General features: G+C 41.0%; 1 protein-coding gene across 1 annotated transcript in view; it reads right to left on the bottom strand.

The window, feature by feature from the left end:
- The window catches only part of hyi (hydroxypyruvate isomerase), a 36,189-nt gene extending 24,835 nt beyond the window's left edge, over nucleotides 1-11,354 (bottom strand). The window contains exon 1 of the mRNA XM_060829912.1: nucleotides 11,291-11,354. The gene's annotated coding sequence lies outside the window, so the exon portion shown is untranslated. The remainder of the gene's footprint in view (nucleotides 1-11,290) is intronic.
- Nucleotides 11,355-24,758: the final 13,404 nt, after the last annotated feature.

The following is a 24,758-nucleotide window of genomic DNA, read 5'->3' as shown; positions in this document are numbered from 1 at the left end:
TTACTACAATTCACTACTGCCACACACAATTTGTATTCATCTTTAGTGACTCATTCCTTATTGCTTTAAACACAAAGAAGCAGGTATGATGAAGCTACATTAGACTGCTATTTTTCAATGGCCTATTAAGCAAATTTAACAGACACTAAAACCTTCTCTTTTTGGATGATATTCATTAAACAACAAATATTCTACAACATTTCTGCTAAATATAGATTCATTTGAGAAGTTAATTATGGAACTTTATTATCCTTCAATGTAATGTCACAGTGGGTGATCCATGCAATGTGTGATCATTTTAAACCACCAGCTGTGATTACATCATTTTGTCACATATTTCAAAGGGTACTAATAATTTAACATTTACCAGGAGAGAAACCTTTTGCATTTTTTTTTGTTCATTACAAAACTTTTGCTCAGTCCTCGGGTTCAGATTCTTTAGCATGGAAGGTTAATGAATTATCAGAATTGCCAACAGATATTCCTTCAGCACTATAATGTCCATTTAAAGTTATGTAGATTTATTGTTAAACTGATCTTTATTCGTTCATGGGACATAGGCATTGCTGGTATTTGTTGCCCGAGAGAAGGTGCTGGTAAACTGCCTTCTTGAGTCACAGAAGGCCTTGGAGTGCAGAGACACCTGGTCCTGTAAGGAAGAGAACACCATGATTTTGACTTGGTGAGAGTGAAGGAACAATGATATAGTACCAAGTCAGGATGGTGTGTGGTTACCTTCAGGTGGTGGTGTTCCCATGCATCTACTGCTTTGTCTTTCTGGATGGTAGAGACTGGGGTTTGGAAAATGCTGTCGAAGGAGCTTTCTTGAGATACCGAAGTGCATTTTGTAGTCAGTACACAGTGTTGTCACTGAAAGTCTTGGATCGGATGCCAATCAAGCGCATAACTTTGTCCCAAATCGTGTCAATCTTTTTTAATGTTATTGGTGCTGTACCTGATAAGTGGAGAATATTCCATCACACTTCTGACCTGTGCCTTGGAGATGGTGGACAGGCTTTGTATTGACAGAAGGTGAGTTCCATGCTGCAGAATTCCTAGTCCCTGATCCGATCTTGTAGTCACAGCATTTAAGTGAGTGATCCAGTTCAGTTCTTGATCAATGGTAACTCCTAGGCTGTTGATAGTGGGTAATCTGGTGTTGCTAATGCCAATTATCACTGGAGGAGTTCCTCAGGGTTTTAAAAAATATTTTCTAATTAACCTGTTTAGAGATATTATTACATTCCTCTGGGCTTGATGGGACTTGAACCTGGAATGTCGAGGGCTGACAAATTAGATCTTCCCTCATTGGAGATAGTCATTGTCTGGTACTTCCATGACATTAATATTATTAACCACTTATTAGCCCAAACTTGCACATTATCCAGAACCTCTGCATTTGAACATGGACTGTTTCAGTATCTGAGAAACCGTAAATGGTGCTGAATATAGTGCAATCACTGGTGAACATTCCTACTTCTGACTTTATGATGGAGGGAAGGTCATTGATGAAGCATCTGAAGATGGGTTGGCCTATGACAGTACCTTGAGGAATTAGGGTTCTTGTGGCACAGTGGTAGTAGCCCTAGCTTTAAGCCTGGAGGTCCGGGTTCAAGTCCCTTCAAGCCCAGAGGAATGTAATAATGTCTCTGAACAGGTTAATTAGAAAATATAAAAAAAAAGACCCTGAGGAACTCCTCCAGTGATGACCTGATAATGGTTCACCTTTAAGAATCACAACCATCTTCCTTTGTGGCACATTCTAACCAGGAGTGTGTTTTCCCTGATTTCCATGGACTTCAGATTTGCGAGTGTTCCTTGTTGCCACTCTCAAATGCAGGCTTAATTTTAAGGGTAGCCCCTCTCATCTCACTCCTGGATCTCAGCTCGTGCCCACATTTGAATAAGGCTATAACGAGGCCAGGAGCTGAATGGCCCTGGCAGAGCCAAAACTGAGCACCAGTGTGCATGTTTTATATAGTAGTGTCAATGATGTCTTACATCACTTCGTTGTAGTTAGCCAGTTTGAATTCATCTTGCTTTTCGTGGACAAGGTATATCTGGGCATAAACTGTTGGGGAGGTGCCAGTGCTGTAGTTGTATTGGAAACATTCAGCTAGGGGTGTGACTAATTCTGGAGCTCAAACCTTGAGAATTATTCTCTTCAGCTGTTTCTTGACATCACAGGGAGTGACTTGAATTAGCATCTCTGATGTTGAGATCCTTGATTAGTCCGTGAGACAGTCTCCCAAATTTTTAATGGTCCTCAAATGTTAGTAAGAAAGATGTTGCAGGGTGGATAGGGCTAGGTTCATTTCTCTCTCCACCCCGGAGGCTCCCAGCCTAATTTCTGATGAAGAGCTCCTGCCCGAAACGTCAATTTTCCTGCTCCTCAGATGCTGCCTGAGCTGCTGTGCTTTTCCAGCACCACTCTAATCTTGACTTCATTATTAGCATGCCTGGTGTCTAGCGCACTATCAGATGGTCCTTCCAGTTTCATTTCTTCCTTTAGACTTTTCTAGTGTTTGATACTTTGGAGCACCTTGATAGACCATTCCAGAGTCAAGCACTTTCCTGTCGGTCTGGAGTTGCATTTAGGTCAGACCAGGGAGGGACGGCAGATTTACTTCCTTAAAAGGCATTAGTGAACTAAATGGGATTTATTTTATCCATTCACAGGACGTGGGCGTCACTGGCTGCCCATCCCTTATTGCCCAGAGGCCAGTTAAGAGTCAACCACATTGCTGTGGGACTGGAGTCACATGTAGGCCACACCAGGTTTTTTTTGAACAACAATGATTACAGTGTCGCGACTAGCTCCTTTTGGAATTACAGCTACCTTTTCCAGAAAACAATCCAAGTTGCATTGGGGGCTGCGGCATAGGCTGCAGCAGAGCAGGCCCAGCACAGGTTGGATTCTGTCATAAACGAGGCCTACACCAGGTAGATGGTTCCCATTATTCACATTGAAGGCAGACTTCAGGCATATGTGAAAGGTGCCCCAGCTCAATTTAATTCAGAAGCCTTTAAGCTGTCTTTGGACACCACTCCCCAAAATGGGAGCTCTCCTGATGCCCATTTAACACCTACAAGCACCAATGTCTACCTCAGCCAATCAGCTGCCCACATGCAAGGAAGAAAATTGTAGCAAATCAATGTAAAGTGACAGTGTGCAGACAGAATTACCAATTACAATAGCAGAGAGGAAGTATGAGATCAAACACAACATTACTAACCCAGCACTAATCACAGACAGGGCCTGGAAGATAATTAATTCTACAATCATTAACTTTTATAGTTAATTATTAAATTTTATTTCATCAATGAGGATTAAAATACTAGAGTTCTGGAACTTGGCAGTTGATTTATTATTGATATTTTTGCTCTCCTTATTGCATATAAATTAACTTAAATGAATCAACCCCATACTGGTTTTAAATTAAGTCATTCTAGTAAAAGACCGCAGGGCGAAAGATCCTGTTGCATAAAAACGAACCTGCATGGGTTTCCATAACAACAAAACACTTAGGGAAAAGAAACCTGGAGGCCTTGGGAGCTGCAGAGAAATAGTGAGAAAACACTAATGATAACGCTTAATGATATTTACAATTAGATTTTTAAAAAGCCTAAATTTAGAAAACAGTTATCTGTAACACACCAATTAAATTTACCAATATGATTGCAGGGCTCCAGTAACGTACAATTAAGGAGCTGGAGTGTAGCACTCGGGAGAAAGAGTGTGTTAAATTGATGGGTGTTGTACTCATATATTTCCTGTGGAGGATGGGAACACAAGAGTCCAGCAAAAAGTCACACTGGACAATGACAATCAGTGAACTTAAACTGTTTAGGTTACAATTCACACAACACCAGGTTATAGTCCAACAGGTTTATTTGGAAGCACTAGCTTTCGAAGTGGTGCAAAAGCTCCAAAAGCTAGTGCTTCCAAATAAACCTGTTGGCTTATAACCTGGTGTTGTGCAATTTTTAACTTTGTCCACCACAGTCCAACACCGGTTCCTCCACATCAGATTACAATCGTAAGAATGAAGGCAAGGAAGGAAGACTTGCATATGTATCGTGCTTTCCATAAGCACTGGACATCTCGAGGCACTTTAGTCATAGAGCCCCTACAGTGTGGAAACAGGCTATTTGCCCATTGAGTCCACACCGACCCTCTGAAGAGCATCCCATCCAGACCCACCCCCAACCCATCCCTCTAATCCTGCATTTCCCATGGCTAAACCCTCTAGCCTGCACATCCCTGGACAATTTAGCATGGGCAATCCACCCAACCTGCACATCTTTGGACTGTGGGAGGAAAGGACAAGGTGTGGACTGCAGATACTGGAGATCAGAGTCAAAAGATGTGATGCTGGAAAAACACAGCACGTTGAGTAGCATCTGAGGAGCAGGAGAGTGAACATTTCAAGCATAAGCTCTTCATTGCTAATGAAGAGATTATGCTCAAAACGTCGACTCTCCCGCTCCTCAGATGATGCCTGACCAGCTGTGCTTTTCCAGTATCACACCTTTTGATTGTGGGAGGAAACCAGAACATCCAGAGGAAACCCACACAGACACAGGGAGAATGTGCAAACTCCACACAGACAGTCGCCCAAGGCTGGAATCAAACCTGTGTCCCTGGTGCTGTGAGGCAAGAGGGCTAACCACCGAACCACCATGCCATTTAGTCACGGAAGTGTAGTTGCTGTGGTGATATAGGAAATGCAAGATCAACAAGAAGTGAACATTTCCCCAGTGAGACTTGGGAGCAATAGCTTGGGCAGGCATCCCATCCTGTGGGGTGACCAACCCTTCTCCAACCGCCGTGGAAGATTAGGGAAAGTTACTTGAGTGTAGGTGATTCCTTCACCCGAGCCCTGGTTACTGTAGGAGGCAAAAAGGATGGAATGACACCATAACCAGCTACTCCAGAGCAGCGTGTGAGGCCAAAGTGCAAACTTCTCAGCCTGATTGACTGCCATTAGAAAGATCAAAAGGATGATTTCTTCTGTCTTGGGCCTCAATCTATTCACCTCCGATGGATCAGAATGATACTGCTAACTCTAGCTGCCTCCCAGTGAGATGATACCCACCAAGTATCACAGTAGGAAATATGGGAACTTCAGTTAGATCTGGGCTGGGGAGGAGCTGATAGTTCTAATCACCAGATCCATCGCCTGTGCTGATTGGCTGAGTAGCTTGTCAGTCAGAATATACAGTATCCAATGTAACTAATGAAGTCAGGACACCACATTGATTTACAGTCTCATTGACTAATGATTTCTGATGTTCTGGCTAACAGTGTACATTGGTTGAGTAGGGCACACCAAACTCCCCCATCCTTCCTTTCTTACCTTATGTGGTGACTCACGGGCTATTCTGATGGCCCTGGGTGGAGGCTGTTGCAGTGCAAGATGGGGAAAAGAACCTTGTCGTGCTCACCTTTAGGCTCGAAGGTCCTTCTTGACCTCCTTCCTCAATGGTGTATGCGGCCCTCCCATGGACTGAACAATACCACCCCGATATCCTGACCTCTTCCTTCCCAGTGTCTGACGCTGGCTCATTACCTGTGTGTAGACCTGACCTTATCCCTCCCTCTGCAATAGACAATGGATGGCACGCTGGCTCAGTGGTTAGCTCTGCTACCTCACAGTGCCAGGGACCTGGGTTCAAACCCAACCTTGGGTGACTATGTGTGTGTAGTTTGCACATTCTCCCCACGTCTGCATGGGTTTCCTCTGGGTGTTCCAGTTTCCTCCCACAGTCCAAAGATGTGCAGGTTAGGTGGATTGGCATGCTAAATTGTGCATAGTGTCCAGGGATGTGCAGGCTGGGGGGGGTTAGTCAGGGTTGAATATGTGTTGCTGGAAAAGCGCAGCAGGTCAGGCAGCATCCAAGGAGCAGGAGAATCAATGTTTCAGGCATGAGCCCTTCTTCAGGGTTAGTCAGGGGTAAAGTAGGGGAATGGGTCTAGGCGGGATCCCTTCAGAGGGTTAGTGCGAACTTGTTGGGCCAAATGGTCTGTTTCTGCAGGAATTCTATGGGAGTGTGTGTGTCTGTAAGACAGAGAGAAAAATTGTGTGTATAGGTGCACACATATGTGTGTGTGAGAGAGAGAGAAAGTGTGAGAGAATGAAGAAGACTGAGAGTGTGTGAGAGAGACTGGGAGTGAGCTGGACATACACAAATAAACAGAAGCTGATTGGTATGAGGGAGGATGGGGGTCACAAAAAAAGCCCACCCCTTCCCAAAATCCATCCATAAACTCATTTAGGAAAGGAGGAATATGTAGGCTGAAAGGCAACCCACTTCCAATTTCTAGTTTCATCTCAATTCCACGGTGACCAACTTGAGAGTGTGCACCATCAGAGACAAATACAACCTAAAACCAACACCTCCACTTTGCTGCAGTCCCCTTCCCTTCCCTGGTGACCTGGACTTGAGGTCCACTCTCTCTGTCTCTAGATGTATTTCTTAATCAAAATAGCAGAAAAAGGTTTTGTTAGCTTTGCTATTGGAAACCAACACTTACATTTTTAAATGATCAATTATTTCTCAAACATTGATTTCTCTTTTGTTCAGCAGGTTCTTTCCATTTTCTTCATACCGTTACCAATCTTTTTCAAGTTGTTGTTTAATATTTTGCCGAACCACATCTCAGGCAGCTTCTGCTGGTTTCTGAAAGGGAGTTCTGAAGAAGGGTCACTGGACTGGAGATGTTAACACTGCTTTCTCTGCGTAAATGTTACCAGTCTTGCTGAGTTTTTCCAGCAATTTCTGATTTTGTTTCTGATTTGCGGAATCTACAGTATTTGAGAAAAGGGGTCATGTTCAAAAGAAATGGAATATATTGGAAATGCTCAATAAGTCTGGAAGTATCTATGCAGAGACACAGAAAGAGATAGACAGAGAGAGAGAGAAAGAGAGAGAGGGGCAGGGCTCTATGACTCTTCATCAGAACTAACACAGACTGTGAACTGGATGTGTTGAGTTTGTTTTTCCCTCCACAGATGCTGCCTGGTCTGTGACTATTTCCATCATTTTTTAGTCACAGTTCAGATTTCCACTATCTTGCTTTCCTACTTTGTGCTCCGTGGTAAGCATTTGTAAGATTGGTTAATTTCAGTTTAAAATAAGAAAATACTGATCAATCAGTGAAAAAGTTTAATTCTGCTATTGATGAAACCAAATTCTTTTGGATAATGGGATCTGGATATTGTAGGGCCAGTTTTAAAGAGATGACTGCATTCAATGAATGACCAAGTTGTGTGTAATTGTCTAACAAAGCCATAGTTGTCTCAGGGTTGGAGGATTTGAAATACAGGGGGAGGCTGAATAGGCTGGGATTGTTTTCCCTGGAGCGTCTAGGCTGAGAGATGACCTTGTAGAGATTTATAAAATCATGAGGGGCATGGATAGGGTAAATAGACAAGGTCTTTTCCCTGGGGTGGGGGAGTTGAGAACTGGAAGGCACAGCTTTAGGGTGAGGGGAAAAATTTAAAAGGGACCTAAGGGGAAACTTTTTCACACAAAGTGGGGGGCGGGGGGTGCATATATGGAATGAGTTGCCAGAGGAAGTGGTGGAGGCTGGTAAAATTACAACATTTAAAAGGATGGGTATATGAATAGGAAGGGATTAGACGGATATGGGCCAGGTGGTGGCAAGTGGGACTAGATTGGGTTGGGATCTCTGGTTGGCATGGGCTAGTTGGACCAAAGGGTCTGTTTCTGTGCTGTACATCTCTATGACTCTATGTATCATTCTGAGACCTGAGCTTTTGATCATCTTTATAAATAGAGGAACAGAGCACAAAGCTGAAAATGTGTTGCTGGAAAAGCGCAGCAGGTCAGGCAGCATCCAAGGAACAGGAGATTCGACGTTTCAAGAAACGTCAAATCTCCTGTTCCTTGGATGCTGCCTGACCTGCTGCACTTTTCCAGCAACACATTTTTAGCTCTGATCTCCAGCATCTGCAGACCTCACTTTCTCCTCGAACAGAGCACAAAGACCTGCAAAATTGCTAAGTCTATGTAAAACGATTTGACCCCACAGTGACTACAGTTCTCAATTCTGTCATGTGATGGATAACAGTCGAAAGTTAACTTCTCACCCTGTCCCAGCCTTTAATGTCGGAACCATTCCAAACTGCTTCACAGGAACATGACTAATTAAAATTTGACAACTAACCTATTAAGGAAATATTGACACTGGTGACCCAAAGCTAGGTCAAAGGTAGGTTTGAAGGAATATTTGTAAGGAGGAGAAGAGAGTGCGGGTGAGAGAGCTAAGCGGTTTGGGGAGGGATTAAAGAAGCTGAGGGCCATGGAAGCTGAAGATACAATCACCAGTGTTGAAGAAATGAAAATAAAACACTTATGAGACCAGAATCAGGGTTGTCCAGAGATCTCGGAGGCTTCTAATGCTACAGGAGATTGCAAAGACAGAGGAAGAAAGTTATGAAGATAGTGAAAGATAAGGCTATGGAAGGATTGGAACACAGGGATGAAAAGATTAAATCGGAGGTATTTCTGAACTGGGCATCAGCAAACACATCTCGTGCTGATGCAGAAATTGATGAGAAGGTACCATCTCATCTGCTACATTTCAAATAGGGAAGTGGGCAGTCAGGATTTTCTGAATTATGGATTTCTTTTACTACGCAATGATCATCAGCCATTGAAAACGTCCGGTGGGAAAAGAAAATTTTGCATCGATATAGCACACTTCATGGTCACTTGATACATCAAAATATTTTACAATCCATTATATACTTTTGAAGTGCAGATACTGTTGTAATGTAGTTGATGGGCAGACATTATATACCAGCAACTAAAACCGACATTGCTGGAGAAACTGAGCAGGTCTGGCAGCATCTGTGGAGAGAAAGCACTTCTTGGATTAGCCACCGCTTTCCATCATGTTTACAAAGAGAGTATGTGAGCTGGAATGAATTTCATGAGATTTTTAAATGTATCTAAGTGGAGCTTACATCGTATTGTTCACCACTAGGCTGAATATAGTTGCTCAGGCATTAAGATATACTTGGTTTGTCTCTTTGTGGTTATCTTCTGTGATGAAGCAACATAATTAGGCAGATGCTGAACTGCATTACAGGCTAATTGATGGAGGTTATAGTACATCACTTGTAAATTCCACCCCTTAACTAGGGAGAAAGGCCACAAGAGTAAGATTAGAAACGCTAGCAGGAACTGAGAAGCTTGCTACTGTGCTTAAAAAGAATGGATATTTTTCAATTGAATTCTGAAATGTGACAGGTGTGTGTTTTATACAGTGCCCTATCTCTCCTGATACTGTAAGTGAGTAATTAAGGAAGTCAGTGCATACTGTGTAATGCATGATATATTATTCAGATGCAGCAGTTGCTCTTTAAGGCTGCAATGTGTAATTGTCAAGCCAACAGAGACAGAGAACAATCAAATTAATTGTTTGATCAGGGAACTTGGCAGATTGGAAGCTTGTCAGTTTCAGACTGCAGTGCACTTCTGGCAACCTTGTTTTTGAAAAGTGTAACTTCTGTGCACATTCGGTGAACCATTCCAAACTTCAAAAAATACACACAGGGAGATTGCTGAGCAGCGCTGAGCAATCTTGAATCTCATTAAATTTGATCCTTTTTCCTAAACTGTAATCTGTCTAAGACACAGGCTCATTAAAGGTGTTTCTCCGTACACCATGTATTTCCTACAATAGTGCTATATTTTCCGGTTTGCTTAAGTAGCATCTGAAAGGTGGTGTTTAAGGAAGGAACCCCAGTGAGGCCTGAGGCAGCTGACAACATGGCTGCCAATCTTTAATGAGAAGAAGTGGACAGAATGTCAGCAGCTCAGAGATCTTAGAGGGTAGGACCGATGGAGAAGATTAGACAATTAGTAACGGACAAAGTAGCGATAGCCAATTCTCCTTCCCCAGCACACTAATGTTCTGGTCAAAATTTTCAAACTGCCCATCTGACAATAACTGTTGGATAAATGAAAATTTCCTTCAGATCAACGTCACAAAGAAAAGGATCTATATATCTCTGCCTCTGTCAAATGCGTTCAAGATGCCAGTGGGGATATATAGCCCGAGTTCAGATTTTTACTCCACATAAATAAAGGTGGACAGTAGAGGTCTTTACCCTATGTTGGGGGAGTTCAAAAGCAGGGGGCATATTTTTAAGGTGAGAAGAAGATTTAAAAGGGACCTGAGGGGCAACCTTTCCACACAGAGGGTGAAATGAATTATCAGACAAAGTGGCAGATGCAGGCACAGTTACAACATTTAAAGGACATTGGACAGGTACATGAATAAGAAAGGCTGAGAGGGATTATGAGCCAAATGCGACCTGTTTAGTTTGGGAAATTTGGTCGGCATGGACGAGTTGGACCAAAGGGTCTGTTTCTGTCCTGTATGGCTCTATCTATGTCATCTAGAATGCTATCACCCAGCCCAACGTTCCAGTCCACAACTTGTGTTTATCTGCCTTGAGTCTACCACTGGTTTCCCCATTCCCTCACACTACAGCAAAAGGGCGCTACATCGTATTACAGGGGTCGAATTGTCTATTTGTACTCCTATTTTGTAAGTTTTCATGTTCCCTGAAATGCTTGCCCCAAACCTGATATGCTTCCCAATCCTTTAAATGTCACCTGAAAACTAGCTCTTTCACCAAAGCCTCTGACCAAGCCTCCACATTTCCTGCTTCAAGCCTGCCCAAAAGCATTTGGAGACCTTTCTTATGCTGGGAGAGCAACTCTTGGCCAGTCTGGATTGAAATCCCAAACGCAGTTGACAAAAATTCATTACAGGAACAGCTTTCAACAGTCCCCTAAATTAATCCATAATCCTGCAGTCACTCACTGATTCCCCTCCAGCCACCTCAGAAACACATCATCTACAAATCAGATCCCAAAAACAGACTTCCAATAACCATTAAATGATTTTTAAAAAAATAATTTACAAAGTACTGCATAAAATTCTACATAGAATATATTCATTCACTGTCAATATTAATTGCCACAACCCTAATCCAGCAAACCTGCAGATTTGCAAGTTGTAAAACAGGCCTTGGTTTCCAGCAGCCTCAATTTGCAAACCACCCGAATCACAGCACTTTGTGAATAGGGCAGTTTCTAAATAAAGCTGTAAGCAATACTGAGGCCTACAATACATACTGTCAGCACGCAGAATTGTGTTCAACCACAGATATGTTTTGTTTTAAAAAATATAAACTCCTACAAAAGAAGACGATCTTTAAAGGATATTTTTTTATCTGCAAAATACCTTTTAAAAGGGTAATATTAATTCACTCCACCTAAACTGCTGCTCTTTCACCTTCCACTGAATGCACACATTGCCCTATTAAAAAAAATCCGCTCCATAGCACCACACAGTGGCTTGTATTGAACTAGATTAGTCCTTTTTGCTGCTCGTGGGAATTGGGATAGAGCCAGAGTGGTTTGGAGGGAACCAATTTCGCAGGGAACCAGTGCGGCAAATAAAAATTCCTTATCCGGATGATGGGATGAACCTTTGCAATTAAGGAAATGGAAATTAAAGGGCAAGTCCAACAGGCCCCTTTTTTAATCTATTTGCCATTCATGAATGCTTAATAATAGGCCAACTCACCAGAATTCAGTTCCTCTTAACAGTCAAGGCAAGCAATTCAAGCCTTGAGGTTCCTAACTGTACATTAGAGGCATGTGGCAGGCAAGGTTTGTATTTCCTAGATTTTGGAGCTGTTGGTTTTGAGGAGTGTTCATCCATGGCAGGCTACAATTGAGATCGGACGGTGGCAATCTAAGTTGCACGGGCTTGGAGGATGACTGAGAGAGAGTTGGATAGTCATGGACGCAAGTAAAGAAATGTGGCCAAGGGTGGAAGTCTGTCTGGACAAGCAGAACAGGCTGACCATGGAAAGGGGGTCCAACTGTGGAAAGGACAAAATGAAGCTGGGGATATCCTGTCCGACAGACAGAGTTTTGAGAGAAAAGTCTACTGGGCACTTTCCTCAACTCAACCAATACTTAACGGCCTTAAATGGCCAATTCCTGGCTATTTGACATGTGACATGTGAAGAGAGACTGGATTGTTTAGGATCATATTCACTGGAGTTGAGAAGAATTCACAGAGACCCATAAAAAACCTAACAGGACTGGACTGGGTAAATGCAGGAAGGCTTTACCTGATGACCAGGGAGCACAGAACAGGGGGTTACAGTCTAAGATACGGGGTAGGCCATTTCGGACTGAGCTGAGTTGAAATATCTTCACTCAGAGAGTGGTGAGCCTGTGAAATTCTTTATCACAGAAAATGGTTGAGACCAAACCATTCAAGAAGGAAATGAAGGGAAAAAGGAATCAAAGGATATGGGGAGAAAGCGGATACTGATCAACCATGATCATATGTTATTAAGGAGCAAGCTCAAAGGGCTAAATGGCCTATTCCTGCTCCTATTTTCTATATTTCTATGTGAAGTGGATAACAGAAGTTTCTTACTGGGAAACTCTGATGACAAAAGTTTCTAACTTGAATACTAAAGCTGGGGAGAAGTTTCCAATTGCCCCAGTCTCCGGGAAATTGGAGACATGGATAAGGAGTAAGGATTGGCTTCGGAAAAGCCACCCAGTTCCCTTGATTTTGATTCCTTGTACGTCGTCTCTATCTGTGACACTCATCTTCCCCCTGTCCCCCAGGCAGTTCTTAAGAGACCTGTGCCTTTGAAGCCTGTGATCAAGTGGAATCCTGTCCTTGCTTGCCTGTCTTCTTAGTGAGTCATAAAATGTGGTGCTGGAAAAGCACAGCCAGTCAGGCAGCATCTGAGGAGCAGGGGAGTCGACATTTTAAGCATAAGCTTTTAATCAGGAATGTCTTCTTAGTGAGTTGACTGGTGACTGATTGGGTGAGTTATTTTGTGGCAGTAGGAGTTGGATCACATATTTGTCATACTTAACATGCTCATCTACAGACCTTTTCAAAAAAGTTCTTTACAAATCCCATGTTAAGATTTGTTACTTGTACTGAAAATTGGAATTCTTAACTTGGTTATATCCTTATGCATTTTTAAAATTTGTTCATGGGATGTGAACATCATTGTCCTTCCCTATTAACCTTCTTGAACTGCTATGGTCATAGACTCATGCAGTATGGAAGCAGACTTTTTGGTCCAACTTATTTGTGCTGACCAGATATCCTAAACTGATTTAGTCTCACTTTTTTCATTCATGGGATGAGGGCATCACCAGCTAGGCCAGTATTTATTGCCCAACCCCAGACGACAGTTAAGAGTCCACCACATTGCTGTGAGTCTGGAGTCACATGTAGGCCAGACCAGGTAAGAATGGCAGCTTCCTTCCCTAATGGACATTAGTGAACTAATGACATTTTTCCCGACAATCAACAATGGATTTCAAGTCATCATCAGACCTTAATTACAGATTTTTTTTGCAATTGAATTCAAATTCCGCCACATGCCATAGTAGGATTCGAACTCAGGTTCCCGGAACGTCACATAGGTCTCTGGATTAACAGCCCAGTGATAACACCTCTAGGCTATCACCTCCCCTGCACTGTGTCCATATCCCTCTAAACCCTTCCTATTCATGTAACCATCCAGATGTTATAATTAAATGTTGAATTGTGTCCTTCTCCAGCATTTCCTCTGGCAGCTCATTCTGGCTGGTACAATTGCAACATTTAATTATAACATCTGGATGGTTACATGAATAGGAAGAATTTAGAAGGATATGGTTCATTGGTGTGGACTTAAGGGGCCAAATGGTGTATTTTCTCACTGTAATCTAATTTGGCTATTCGTTGCTGGACACAGAATGGGTATTCCAGGGACATTGGCACAGAGAATGCCAGCAATGGGACAGGGCATCTGTCCTGAACCGTAACGCTAAACTGAAATGCATTTTTGTTTTTTGCGTTTTCTTTTTTGTGTAGCCTTCACCAGTTGTTTTAAAGACCACGTTTTAGTTTACTAAAGATCTGATTGGTGGAGCGTATATGGTGTTACACCCATACGTACCTGAATTCTGTACATATAGTTCATACGCTGAGGTAAAACTGTTTTTTGTACTGAAGAAGCTCAAGTTCTCAAACCTCCTACTGAGTGTCCATTTTCTACCTAGCATCCAGTAGTCTTCAGGAGAACAGAGATTCTGTCTTATATAAATGCCTCACACAGTTCAGTTAGGAGTTGTTCTACTCTCAGGAATATTAAATGCAAAGTTGCATCTCTATCCGCAGTTTGAATGTTCATCATATCTAGAACAGTCCGATGCAGTAAACTTGCAGTGCAGCATATAAATTAACAATCAAAGTCTCCAAAAATCCTTCCAAAAGCAAATCTTGAATTATGTTGAGTTTAAAGACTGCTGCTATTTTGAAATGGGAAAGAAATGAAGAATACAAGTAGATCATATTAAATTATTAGACTATCAAATAACATCTTTGTACAAAGACTCCTTTAATCATAATCAGAACATTCTTAAAAATAAGTGAAATTTATTGTCTTTGTTATTCAACCCACAGTTCATTGTGTTCATTCTGAGTCAGTTTACTAGTGGTACCATTGTAAGGTTCCCACACCAGATCAGATCCAGCACTTTATTCAGAATTGCCCCTCTGTAGCAAATCATCTTCGTCTCCATCCATTGAATTGGCTTTTCTGTACTCTTTGAAAGCTGGGATGATGCTTGTTACACAAATAGCAGCCCACAATATATAACTGAATCAGAGAAAACATTTTATGGGAAACATACACAATTCTGCTCCTTGTGAAGATTTTCTTTTTCCCTGTCAACTAACCATCTATTCCATTCGGTTTGTGAACATGATCATGGAATGGCTCATTGAGGCACACATCCAGATGATTTTTCTTTACACAAGCATGAATTAATCAACTGCACCGAAATACCACATACAAGATTCTTAGAAGATTTGACAGGGTAGATGCAGAGAGATTATGGAAGAGTCTAGGGCCAGAGGGCATAATCTCAGAATAAGGGGTTGTACATTTAAGGCACAGATGAGGAGGAATTTTTTCTTCCAGAGAGTTGTGAATCTGTGGAATTCTTTACTACAGAGGGCTGTTGAGGCTGGGTCATTAGATCAATCAGCCCATTGAATAGTGAAGGCCGAGATAGACAGATTTTAATCAGTAAGGGCTAAGGTTTCTGGGTAACAGACAGGAAAATGAAATTGGAGATTATCAGCCATGATTTCATTAAATAGCAAAGCAGATTAACTGGACTGTATTGGCCTGCTTCTGAACCAACCTTAAATACATTAATAAATACTTATCAAAGTCACTTTTTAAAAAGTAATGTTTTAAGATGTTGCACAATATTGTGGCAAGTTTTGCTTTCTGTGATCTGTAAATAAATTTTGAATGGAAGTTCAAAAGAAAGGAAAGCATTTCTCAAAAACAGGCAGTTTGTGCCTTTTTCACAGAATGAGTTCAAAGCAGTAACTCTGACCCGAAGTGGTTGTCACTAAAAAGAAAGAGAAAAAATAATTAAAGGGAAAGAAAGTAAATATGAAATAGCATCCAACTGTGCAGTACCAAAATAGCATTCACATCAGAACTCAGTATTAGGCAACTTGAAAAAAGAAACCACAGCAAAATGAAACACTATACTGCGAAATAAACCCCAACTCTGCCAGTCTATAAGAGATATAGTGAACAACACAAAGGGAAGGCCAAAGAATGGGAGATTATAAAGTTGGAGAATGTAAGAGGAGACATTCGTGAGAGCCAAGATCAATATCAGGGACAGAAAAGGCATGAATAGGCATGAATCCTTTACACAGAATTTAGAATTATTTTTAATTTCTGAGGTTAAAAAAAATCCAGAGTAAGATTTACAAAAGAAATTCAACTTTCAACACCAGTCGGCTGTTGAATCTTCTCTTTATTTCTTCCTCTGCAGATTTTCCATTGTTGTCTTTTCAATGTTCTGCTGCTCAAATGTCTTATAGACAGGTACCTTTCAGAGAACTGTTCTGCTGGCAGTCTGCACTTGTTAGTGGCTTGGCAGTTCTCTCTCTAGCTGTTCAAAATGTCCAGTTTTATACCCCAAAATATCGGATCATGGGCCGAAGGGCTTGTTTCCACACTGTAAGTAATCTAATCTAATCTAATCTAATTTCAATGGTTTTAATATTATCAAAATACAATATTTAAATTTGATTGGATTCTGGTATCTTGGGGCATAATGTAAATGGGCTGGCCGAATTTGAATTTTCTTTTGTTTCATGGCAACCCAGATGTTGATAGCTGTTTTGACCAAGTGTTAATTGTTACCTTGTTCTGGAATCTCTGTGCTTTGTTCTCGCTAGCTTTTCAACTCTCTTAAAGGTATAATACCGCTACACCTTCATAACATTATATACATACACAGTCACTGAATCAATTTGGTCCCATACAGTAACATATGAAGAAGCAAGCAAACACTGAATAAACCTGAAAAAAATTCGGAAACAAAGGCATAAATTGCTGGAAAAGCTCAGTAGATCTGGCATCATCTGTGGAGAGAAATTAAAGTTAATGTTTTGGGTTGAGTGACCCTTTCTTAGAACTCCTGAGGAACGTTCTGAGGAAAGGTCATTCAACCTGAAACATTAATTCTCCACAGATGCTGCCAGACTCGCTGAGTTTTTCCAGCAACGTCTGTTTTTGAAGCAAACTTTGGAGTTTGACTGTGTTCAACAAACAAACCGAAGGCATCTCTTATTTATACGACACTATATTTGCATGCATTTGAGGCTCTGGGAATGACTTAACTGCCCCCCATTTAACTTCGGCTGAAGGATCTTAGATGGTGCTCTTTCCCCACTGTACTTTGGCTGCAGCTGCCCCAAGCTTTAGTGCGTTCCTCAGCACATAGTCCTGGACTTCAGAATGTGTCAGTCTGCATCAAGCATCGAAGTCAACTCCTTACTCTGGAAGACCAATAGGTTTCAGGCAGACCAAAAAGCATCTTTCATCAGGTTGATAGTCTTGCTCATGCCGTTGATATTTGTCTCGGTGTCTATCCCAGGGAACAGATTGTAAAGCACAGAATCTTGCATCATGGAGCTACTTGGGATGAAATTTGACGTGTGTTAGAGGCATATTGACAGACAGAAAGATTAGAAAGAGGGAGAAAACTGAAATCAAATTAGTAAGTACTGGAAAACATTCATTAGGTCAGTTGTAGAAAGAGGGATAGAGTTAAAAGGTTAATGATCTTCTAGCAGAGGAAGAGAGCTCTGGAGTTCTACTGAAAAACAGAATAATAGCAGCTAATGAGGGATTGAAGTGAAAATAATCACAACTGAGACTTGAGGAGGTGCCAAGAACCTTGCAGAAGTACAGGTTAAGATGAGATAAATTGATGTACGTGGGTGTTGCAGTGCAGACGATCCATAATTTAATTAAATGTTAGAACAGGCTTATTGGATTTAATGGCCTGTTCTAGTTCCTCTGCTCTTCTGTCTGCTATGCATGTCTTCAAGGGTGTGACAAGTTGCAAATTTTTAGATTGTACGTTTCTGTTATCCATGACTGATATAAGGAGATGCAAATAATTTGAATAAGGGATGACCTGGGATATGCGATCAATTCCATTTTGTTCTGAAGACATATCCTTAAAATTTTGGTAACATTCAGCAGGCTCTGGCTGCCAAAGAAACCCAAAGGCAAAATGCTACAGCCTGAATATCAACCCGAGCCAATCAGATTGTCACACCACGGAATATGGCTGATTCTAGAATTCTCCAATTGAATTAACCTGTGACATTTAAAAAAAGTAATGAAACTTCAAAAGCTTAGCTATAAAACTGAGATGAGAAAGAAGACATAGTTATAAAATGAGAGTTTTGTAACCCTAGCCTACAGGAACACATAGTATCAGAGTATGTGATTGGAATGCGGCCAGCCAGGTGGACCTTATAGAATATGAGTTCCCTGATTGGGGCTGTTCACCTGGTCCCATCAGGAGTTCTGGCTGACAGATATAAACAGGAATGTCAGGAGATCCGTTTGGTCTAGGAGTGGGCTGTAAACCTGCTGGGTCACTGTCATGTGCAATGCATGTGTAAATAAAGGATTACTTGGTGATGGGATACCGGCCTTCATGCAGTTATTACAGGGGCGATGAGAGAATAGCACACCTCTGTAGACATTCACTCGCAATAGTTATCTTTGAGTTGGGTAAGCATTTCTAGCAAAATGTCACTTTTTGGGAAGCTCGACCCATTGATCCTGCCATCAAAGACTGGACTCAGTGTGTGGAAGGCAACAGGTAATTCTCTGAACAGCTTGTGGAGCCACCGCTTTTTCAATTATTAGACACCTAACTTTCCCTGAGGCACCAGATACTAAAGATTTGACGAGTTGATGGATTTAGCTAAGGAATATGAAGACCCCAAACTTCCTGTAATTCAGAGATGTTATCGGTTTTAATCAGCAGTTTGAGAACCAGGGAATCCATTTCTGGAGTTTTGACAACTTAAGGTAACTGGCAGAGGCATGTGATTTTGGTTTAATCCTAACTGAGACGCTGAGACACCATTTGGTGTGTAGGATTAACGCTACGACTATGCAAAAGAGCCTATTGGCTGAAGCTTAACTGGTCTTCAAGCAGGCACTACAACTGACTTTGCAGCAGTTGTGGCAAATGTGGCAAATGGAGCTTCTGAGTTACAGGCTATTCAAAGTGGACACACTCACCAGGCTGACTGAGCTTGGTAAACATCACTCAAATGAAGGCAATTGCATCGCCTCACTCAGGACATATCCTGAATAGAAGGCCTCTAGATCAGTCCACAGCAAAACACCAAAACAAAGCCAAGCCTTAGCTAAATACATAAAATTTTGCCGAGGTTCCGGATAGATAAGCCCTTGTAGCTGCTCCCAGTATGTGGACTCAAGACAACAAAAGAGTCCCTCTGGGCGTGCCTTGAGTAAGAGAACTCATAGGCCAGTATCCAGGAGAATGCATACCCTGGAAAGTCCACCTCCAGGTGGTTTGGAGCAGTTAACTACTTAGCAACATTGAATCAGAACTAAATAAAATAAATGTCTGGTTTAATGGTAACCCAATTCTGATGGAGATTGATACCAGTGTGGTTGTATCAGTGATTGTGGAGCCAGGTTTCACTAAAATTCGCTCTGGGCTCTAGCACTTCAGTTTGCATAAGACATCAGTCAGGCTGAGAACTTATACTGGGGAACCTCAACAGATTAAGGGAACAGCTTCAGTTCCGGTCTCTTATGAGAAGCAGCTGGTTCAGTTACCACTGATTGTAGTAAAAATCCTGGGCCTGAGCTTGATGGGGCAAAATTGATTGAGAAAGATTCAACTTGATTGGCTCAACATTTTTTGATTAGAAAATGGCTGCCTGAGCGAAGTTCTGATTAAATTCCCAGAGGTTTTGCAGGAAAGTCTAGGGACTATCAAAGGAGCCAAGACCACCTTACATGTAAACGAAGAAGCAATTCCATGATTCTGTAAGGCCCACCAAGTGCCATTTGCCTGATCTGCAAAAGTAGAGGCAGAAATTAGGAAGACAGAGAGCAAAGGAATCATCAAACTGGTATGAGAAGCTACAGGAAGAAGATTGAACCTATGTCTGAGGACTTGGAAGATGAGGGATGTAGTGATTGGAATGTAGCCAGCCTGATGGACCTCATAGAATATGAGTTTCCTGATTGAGATTATTAAACTGGTCCAATCAGGGAATCCTGGCTGACAGATATAAATAGGAATGTCAGAGGTTCTGTTCACTCTCAGAGCTAGTTCTGAGCTGGCTGGGTCAGTATCATCTACTATGGACATGTAAATAAAGGATGACTTGGTGACGGGATACCAGCTTTTGTGGAGGTGTTTCATGGAGAAGCAAATCAGGGATCTGAGAAGATTTACCATGTGAAAATGCTGCTAATCAAAATAACTGAACTAAAAAGTGGGAAGATTGATATAATTGTATTATATCACATATTTTTGTATTATAAATGCTAACACCAAAGAAACGGCTGACATTAATCCTTCTCTCAATGTATTTGCGGTGTTAATGCCTGGTATATATCTTGAAGTGGTAAAGGATTTTCTTAAAACAAATCGCTGGTAAAGTAGAGGAAGTTTGATTTGTGGGGCAGAGTGGATGTGCCGAAAATTACTCTTATCACTGTGAACTTGATCTGACAGTGACTTCAACTGCTTGAAAGATTGAATCACATTTGCGTTATAAAATGAAATTTATTATGAGCCTTTGGACGGTATACTCATTGTAGCTTGTCTTGCTGGATTATAGCCTATCTTGTGTTTATTTTCATGTCATGCACTACTGAATTTTGCTGACAATCTTTTTCCCATTTATTGGATCTATTTAAATGTTTGTTGTGACCTTTGTTGTTTGTTTTGTACCTCCAGGCTTCACATAAGTGAGTAATGTTCTGGCAATTGGGAAAACCGCAAAGAACCTTTAGCTTCTGTTCCTCCCCCAAACTTTACAGTATTCACCGAATCAAAAGGACATTGAGCTAAATGTAAATAAAGCTGACAATGTACTGCTCACTGCTGTACCACTGTTATTTTGAAACTCAAACTATTAAAAACAAGCCAAAACAATGATACTGCTAGGCTGAATATTAACCCTCTCTCCACAGATGTTGCTGAGTGTTTGCAGCATTTTATGTTTTTATAATAATGAAGGATGTGTCTTCAGAACAGATGGGATCGATAAAAATATCCTGCAGGAAGGATTAACAGCACTTTGCACATTCATTGAGAGTCAAAATGTTGAGGAGCATGAGGTTTACAGCCCAGAGGGAATGCAGTTGAACAGGATTACATCATGTTTAATGAAATACTAAATGGTGTGAATAAGGTAAACTTAGATGACAACCTCAAAGTCCAGAAAATAGAAGCAGGAGTCATGGAGGGAAATTAATGCCAGGTACAGTTAAGTTATATAGCAGAAAGAACTTAGCACTGGATGATAAATGTTTGGAAAAAGCTGTCAAACTGGGCAAAAGAATTCTCAATAGTTGGATTAAATGATGTGGGGATAATGAGTTTGAAATCTCCTTTTTGCTTTTGATTTGGTACAAGCAGAGCAGTCTTTCTTGCATGGATGGTCTTCCTCCTTGCATTATATCAGTTTTGTTTTGTGCCAGGCTTTGTGTAATGCTGGTTGTTGTGGCTCTACAGAAAGATTTGCATTTATATAGCACTTCTCCAAACCCCAAGGCATCTCAAATCACTTTATAGCCAATGAAATACTTTAAACCATAGCCTTTCTTTTTATGAAGGAATTTCAGTGGCTGATTTTATAAATTGCAAATGCCCACCCTCATCAATGTGCTAATGATCACATAAACTGTTTTATCCCAACACTGATTGAGCGAAAACTATTAGTCTTGACACGAGGGGTTGAAAAATCCTGAGAATGTAAACAATGCCCACCTCACCACATCCTTGACCTTTCCCTATCATTGTTCAGGATTAGTGGTGCGGGAAAAGCACAGCAATTCAGACAGCATCCGAGGAGCAGTACTGCTCCTCGGATGCTGTCTGAACTGCTGTGCTTTTCCAGCACCATTAATCCAGAATCTGGTTTCCAGCATCTGCAGTCATTGTTTTTACCTATCATTGTTTAGCAAGCCCTTCCAGAGCAGGGGGTTCCTGTCTAGAAATATACCACACAGATAAACAAACCCTCCTTTGCTGATAGATTACTGCAGAGCTCTGTATCTAATTGAAGTGACAGTGGGATGGAGCAGGTTGCGGGTTGAACAGACGATGAGACTTATTGAGGTTGTCAGTCAACTCCTCTATAGGGACCAGAACTGTCAAAAAGACTTGCTGGAATATTCAAAGAATGTTGATTCGATGTGTGTTTTGCTGTTAGTAGAACCAATCACACAAAGTTCTGCTTAGATGCTCTAAGATTGCACCCAGGGGTTAAAAAACTGCCAGTAGAGTTAAACTGAGCTGTATGTTCCTCTGGGGGAGAAGTGGTATTACCTTACCTGAATTTCAGAATTTCTTGTGCTGAAGCATTAGCGTAGCCTGTAGATGTGTTGAAGCTGAAATCCCGATGGCATTACTGCATTGGAGCAGTTTAATAAAATATCAATGAGACGTGACCAGTAACCCTGTGAGGATGACAATAAGCCTCCCTCTATTTGTACTCCAACATGTATCCTGCACTGAATCTATATTGGGAATTCCACTCCTCAGTGACCCTCCACCGATTCTGAGTATATATCAAACATTCCTTCAGGTTAAACTGCTGCCATGACAGATTAAGAAGAAAATTTACATTTCTGCTCATTATAGCTTGGCTCTGACAAGCTTCTTGTAAAATTGCACTCAATATTTCTCACTGGATTAGTAATATATATCAGGAGTTGTCTTCGTAGAATAAATCTTTGAATAAAATGTGGATGACATGTCATAGAGCAAAGTTTTATTTTATTTGCAAGGGGATTATAGTTTTCCCAGATTTACTCATTGGTGATATTAGCTGAAGTTGCCTAAAGAGGGTGCTGTTTTACTTTATCAATAGCAGCACCAAATAAATGCAGTCACCAGCACTGCAGTAAGATTTACCGTCAACATCTCCGTAGACACTTGACTTAGAAATACCTTGTAAGAGGAATATGTGAAAGATCTGAAAGATTAAAATACGTAGGAATATAAATATCACAGCAAAACAGGGGCAATGACGGATGAGCTGAAAGCATTTGATTTTCACTTATTTACTAATATCGTCAACAATTTTGATCAGCCATGATTATATTGAATGGGTGGCTAGACTCAACAGATCACTCTGTTCCTCGGTTTCTAATTCTGAAGTAGAGAAGGAATGGAGACAGTCTCACCACCCTCAGGTTCAGTCAGTGTAAATAGTTTGTTAGAACATTATTACTTTTTTCCAAAAAAATACTGTATCAAATTTGAACAGATATGATGTATAATAGTTCAAATTTGAGATTCCATAAATTGCAATGTAGTTCATTTACTTTCAATGTACAGCATGTAATACTCTGAGGTGGTTACCACACTTACTATTACAGGTTGTATTTGCAATGTACTTTAACATTCAGACATTCTCTGCTGCAAAGATAGGTGCCAGTCCTTGGTGTGCAATGATGGAACAGCCTTCGACACTAAGTTTTCACCACTGAACTTGCCTCAGTGGTTTAATGCATCCTTTGGTAAGTAGTCATGAACCTCGGAGATTGTCCATCTGTAACACTTGATTATGGGGCTTTTGCCCGAAACGTTGATTTTCCTGCTCCTTGGATGTTGCCTGACCAGCTGTGCTTTTCAATCACCACTCTAACCTTAACACTTGGTTCTAGGCAGCTCTTATACTGGAATGCCATCATATTTTAGCCACTTGAGTTAATGGTCCTTCAAAAATAGTTGTTTGCCTTGATGCACATCTTTTGGAAAAGTCTATCATGCAGAGAGCATTGGATTTATCTGGATCATTGCTATGTAACACGTGCTCTAAATATTGTGCTATGGAATGAGTCTGCAGCATGGATTTCCAAGATTAGTCTTCCCAATTTAATCTAACACCTCCAAGTGGATGACTGTAGTGAAGAAAGCAAAAAAACAGGCCTGAGAACCATCAACGATGATGTTGTGTAGAGGGAGCTGAAGAAGTAACGGGAGGACATTGAGATTATACAATTTATTAAATTTACCTCATCCTATTCCAGATAGTAGCTCACTTGGCAAATGGATCACCCACCTTAAAACATTCCAGGTGCAGTGATTAGTTAGCTGGCCTCACTTAGAGTAACATTAGATTGCAATTGGTCTTAACACTCCAGTGGGCTGGGAAGAGGACACGTCAGTCAAGATTCTTGAGCTGATTGCCATCTGGTGATTTCTTTTGGTTTCCAGATGAGGACAGGATTGAGTTTATTAAATAACATGCTTGCCTTTAATGTTCAATCTTTTGTAAGATAGAGAAGGTAAACGACAGTTGAAGAATTGGTTATTCAGCAGCTGTTCATGTGAAAGAGGAAAAAAATGAGAAAGAAAAATAGAACAAAAATTGAATGACCTACCCAAAATAAATCAATCTATGAGCCACAGCAATATCAGATGTTGCACTTCTGTAATCAGAGTAAACCTGTCAGCTAAATCCAATTATTAGAATGCACGGTTCTTTTATACCATTGCGTTAAAACTGTTCTAGAGCTCCAAATTCCCCAGATTTGGTTGGTAGGCCAGAAACACCTTTTCCATGTTGATAATGGGTTCAGTTTGCTCTATATCGCAAACATCCTGTAGTCACAATTCCACAGCAGTTTCCACTTCACTAAGACAATGTTGAGCTTTTTCTTCCTTAGTCAGAGATAATAGGAAACTGTCTTATTTTCATGGCTGACATTGATGGTTGAACTGTTTGATGTTGTCATTGAAGCAGCCTACCTTTTTCTAAAGAAAGCAACTTCCATGTAAGAAATCCTTAAAATCTATTCTTTCCACAATCGTAATGAAGGGTCATCGATCTGAAATGTTTGCTCTGATTGTCTCCATAGCTGCCTAATGACCTGCTGAGTATTTCCAGCATTTTCTGCTTTTGTATCTAAAATCTTCTAGCTTCCTTTAAATGAGTTGTAACCTTTCATATCAGCCCTCAGGAGGATCTGAATAACCTATTTGAAATCCTGATATTATGTCAGCATTCTTCCATGCCCCCTATCAGTACAAAGAGACCATGATTATTGCCC

Source organism: Hemiscyllium ocellatum, chromosome 9, assembly GCF_020745735.1.
Source record: "Hemiscyllium ocellatum isolate sHemOce1 chromosome 9, sHemOce1.pat.X.cur, whole genome shotgun sequence".
In the NCBI taxonomy this organism is placed as follows: domain Eukaryota; kingdom Metazoa; phylum Chordata; class Chondrichthyes; order Orectolobiformes; family Hemiscylliidae; genus Hemiscyllium; species Hemiscyllium ocellatum.
The sequence above is the reverse complement of the archived record's forward strand: the minus strand, read 5'-3'. Positions and strand labels throughout refer to the sequence as shown.